Here is a 4,866-nt window from a genome sequence, read left to right as displayed (position 1 = left end):
AATTTAGTTTGCTGAACCAGCTGGATGGGCCAACCTTAGTTATTAAATCTTCAATTCTAGGCAGAGGATAGTTATCAACCCATATGGCTTTGTTGACACTTCTCATGTCTACACACGAGTTCACCAGATTTTTACTTTGCCAAATATATGGCAGACAACTATAGTGTTGCTTCCATTTTCTCAGTGATGCTCTGTGCACACATCTTTTAGCATCATAGAAAGATCTCCCCTTACACTCAGTGAAATGTTGTGTAGTTTGTTTGACTGGTGAGATGCTTTGCTTAACTTTAATGATACAGACAAAATCTGAAATCTTACCTAATGTATTTTGAAATACACTGCAAAATCTTTCATCCCACACATTTTTACTGTTGCTCACTGAACCCAATATCTTTTTGTCAAAAGTGATAGGTTGGTCTAAGCCAGGTCCTATTGTGATCCCAAATTCAGCCTGGTGAATTAGACCTAGGACATGGATTCCTTTTCTGGCCACATATACTTTACCTTTAATGGATTCCTCAAACATTTTGATGTTGGCCCAGGATAAAACAATCAAATCTACTCTACTACCTTCAAATGCTACAGTTGAGATATCTGGAGGAGCCAAGACTTTACTATGCCAGTTTTTTTTCAAGAAAATCTTGAGAGATAATGGTTATGCGTGCACCAGTGTCAACCAACAATTGAATTGTGTGTCCTTCAATGGAGACATTAAGGTTCGGGTCTACAACCAGTTTTCCATCATCAGTGCTTACACATCTTACACCCAGAAGTAATTGTCTACTCTCGCCATAGTTTCTCATCATAATACCCACTGTGTTCATTTAAAACACAGCAAACATTTGTTAGTCTCCCTCGTCTACACACTCTTAAGAAGTGTCCCATTTTCCACACTTTTTACATTGTTGACCCAGTGCAAGGCAGAATTTGAAAGAGGACACGTGATGAGGAACCACATCTAAAACACATTCTCTGCGATTGTTGTGGCGGATTATTTGGTCTAAAAAAAGCTTTAGGTCTTGGATTTCCTGAAAGATTCTTGGTAGTGGGTCTACTAACCAGTGCTCCTGAAATCGTGGACTTAGCCAGAGAATCTTCCAACAACTTTGTAAAAATAGAAAAACCCTCAATACTCTTGGCTAAATCTATAGCTTTGTCTAACGACGGGTTCTTGCACGCTAGCAAACGTTCTTGCATTTTCTTAGAATGACATCTGGCTACTAATTGATCATGAATTAATTCTGCGGTGAAGACGTTGAACTCACATTTGGTTGCTAACATTTTCAAAGATGTAACATACGTAGCTATGCTTTCATTGGGTTGTTGTGTTCTTGTGAAGAATTTATATCTATGCACTACCATATATTCTTAGTCTTGGAAAAATATTTGTCTAATTGTGCCACCGCTGTATCAAATTTGTCTAAGTCTTCATCCTCTGCGGGAACATGTTCAGGTAGGTGATCATACACATTTTGTCCCTCTACACCCAAGTGATAGGACATTAAACTTTTACGCCTTTCAGGTCTAAATTTTTGTGAATCAATTGTTCCTAAATAAGCTTTGAAGGATCGTAGCCACAGATACCATTTCAAAGGTGGCTTTTCAGGCTCTTGTAAAAACGGCGCTGGAGCTTGAACATTGCATATTGAGTAAACTTCTGTAGTGTGAAATGCACTGATGTTTTAGTTAGCAAATGCTTGAGAAGCATGCAAATCGCTGTGATTTGCAACATACACTGAATGACCAGCAAGTGAAACTTTGAAAAAAATAAGTGTGCAAATCACTGCTGACAAATTTGCATTTAAAAAAATTGCACTGCAGAAAGATTTGCCCAACCAAACAGACAGGTTAATGGGAAGCTTTAGTTTATTTGAAAAGGTAGAATTTGTTTCTTTTGGTTCCTCCTTTCTTTTCCAAAGAATAAGTAAATGAAGAGGAATGGTTCAGTCCTCTTTCTTTTTCATCACTCTAGTCCTAGTCTTTCTACTCTTTCGCCGAGTCTTGGGTTAAGGCAAATTACCGAGAAACCATTTTGTGAGAGAGAAGTAATTGTGTGGACGAACCCAAGATTTGGAGTGGTGCACCACCAGTTGATGAAGATGGTTTGTTCATAAGTCATATAGTCTTGATTTTAGTTGTCTTAATCAGCACTAGGAGCCTTGCCTGCTGATTGGAGCAACACAATTGGGAAGTAGCTATGTGTTTTTTTTTATCCCCCACCCCGACATCCCCTTGTGTGGTACCATAGAACTGGCCTAGATACCTCATGACATCCGTGAGGAACTACTTATCCAGGACACACCTTCTCCGACCCACAGTTTTGTTCCTAAGATCCTCATTACTCACTCGCACTTTGCCCATGCAGGGACTGTGCTGCCTTATTACCAGCCATGGACTGTGCTGTTGCTGCCTCTACACTATATGTATAGACTGTGCTGACGCTGCCTCTATACTGTATGTATAACACGAGACACTGATCCATCAGTGTCTTTTGGAGCCACTAGGGGTCCTTCCTTTGCCCCTCCCTCTAGTTTAACTACATGCACACACGCACACATTGTGCGTTCCCTGCATTTTTTCATAGTATATATCTTGCGGTTTGTCTACCCTTCACTCCACACTACCTAATGGAGCTGATGGCTGCTGCTAGTTCTACATCCGGTACGTTCATTCGCCATTGCCCCCATTGTTCCTGACCCTTCACCTCTGCCACCTTGCACCACGCTGCTGACCCTCCAGTTCTCTCCATTTGGATCTAGCCTGGCATCCCTCTCCTTTTATCGCCACACCGCCGCTAACTCTACTGTAGAGGAGCACGTCTGTCATCTTCCCAGTGCCAGGTCACCTTAGCCGCCGCACAGTCAGCATGGGGAAATCCAAGGACCTCCAGACCAAACTTTCCTTTGATGCCAAGAAAACTATCACACGCTCCTGCGCTGGGGATGCGGACCCGCTGGCTGACGCATCCTCCCATGGCCCTCAGCCAGCTCCGGAGGACGAGGTCAAATCCTTATTACTGGACATGCGACGCAGCCTGACCGACATCTCCACTAAAATGGATTCAATGAACATGCGCATGGACTACATAGTCCTGAAGGTGGAGAAGCAGGATGAACGGCTCAAGGAGGCGGAGAGGAGCATCTCGGATACGGAGGACACCACCTTGCAGATGAACAGCCAAATGGCCCAGATGTATACGTTCTTAAAAGTAATCGCGGCCAAGAACGAGGACTTAGAAGCTAGAAGCCGTCGCAACCACATCCGCATTACCGGAATTCCTGAGAGCACGAATACTGGCAGAATGGAAGACTTCCTCGAACGACTCCTACGCACCACCTTCGGAGCAGACGCCTTCTCCGCTCAGTTCATAGTGGAGCAAGCACACCGATCCCTCGGCCCACGCCCAGCTCCAGGAGCCACTCCGCAGCCGATAATTGCACGCCTCCTAAATTACAGAGATCGGGACACTGCGCTGAAGCTGGCCAGGGATCACCAGAACTTACAATTTGAAGGCATCAGTTTCTCAATCTACCCCAATTTCACAATGGCGGTGCAGGAGGCCCGCCGTAAGTTTCTCCCGGCTAAAAACTCAGCAAGCTCCAGATTGAATATGCTCTGCTATATCCAGCTCGTCTGAGAATCACATACCGAGATAAACACCACTTCTTCACAAATGACCATCCGGTGGATGACTTCCTTCACACTGTCAAAAAAGATACCCAGACGAGAGAGTCTCCGGATCGCCTCTCCCAATCGCCATCATTGAGTGCTGACTGAACTTTATCTTTCTGTCCTCTTTGGCCGTAGATGGCCCCCCCTTCCTTTTTCCATGATGCGCTTCTTAGCACAGTTGCAGTTTGTCCTCATGCTTCCGAGCCATACCTGACCTGCTGCCGTCCCGGCCCTGCTGCTGGGAGCATTGTGAAGCCGTATGTGCGCTCATCGTAACCTGCTTGTCTTGGACTAAACTGCCATCACATTCTTCTCTCAAACCACAGATAAGTGTTGAAGCTGTATGCATAAGGACTGTATCATCTCACTGTTGCATACTCTCACCTTAATATTGCTTATGATGGTATGAACAAACATGGGCTTTCCGCGGGGGTTTATTTCCTGGGTTCGCCTTCTCTGTAGCCAAAGTCCTTCTTAATGGCCATTCCTCACCTCCCATCCCAATTACTTGCAGGACCCGGCAGGGGTACCCGCTTTTGCCGCTCCTGTTCGCTCTGGCGATCGAACCCCTTGCAGCTAAAGTCAGACAATACCATCAGGATAAGGCCCTTCGCTGCCCACTCCGACATATCCTGATTTCTCTGTAGGCGGATGATATCACGCTATAATTCAGGGAACCCCAAATGAACCTCAATCCGCTGCTCCGAGAATTCATGAGATTTGGGGGTTTGTCTGGAATCCATATAAATTGGTCCAAGTCTCAACTATTGCCCCTCTCCTCCTCTGTTACGGAATTCGCTCCGGACTTTCCGATTGAGTGGTGCCCTGACGAGGTTAAATACCTTGGTATCAGGATATCCGCAAATCACAACAAATTGATGCGCCATAACTACAGCCGTGCCCTCGATGGGATACGGGACAATGTTACGCGTTGGATTGCTCTCCTGCTATCCATTGCAGGCCACACATCCTTAATTAAAATGGTTATCCTTCCTAAACTCCTTTATTTATTCACGAACGTACCCTATAACCCGGGTAGAGGTTTTTTTTCAATGCTCCGGACAGAACTCATTCGCCTCACTTGGGGTGGTAAACAACCCATAATACGGTGGGACCCCCTCACCTGTCCCTACGCACAGGGGGGGGGTTCCGACATACCCAATTTTAAACTTTATTATATCTGCGCGCAGGCCC

The sequence above is a fragment of the Triturus cristatus genome, chromosome 9, assembly GCF_964204655.1.
Source record: "Triturus cristatus chromosome 9, aTriCri1.1, whole genome shotgun sequence".
NCBI lineage: Eukaryota > Metazoa > Chordata > Amphibia > Caudata > Salamandridae > Triturus > Triturus cristatus.
The sequence above is the reverse complement of the archived record's forward strand: the minus strand, read 5'-3'. Positions refer to the sequence as shown.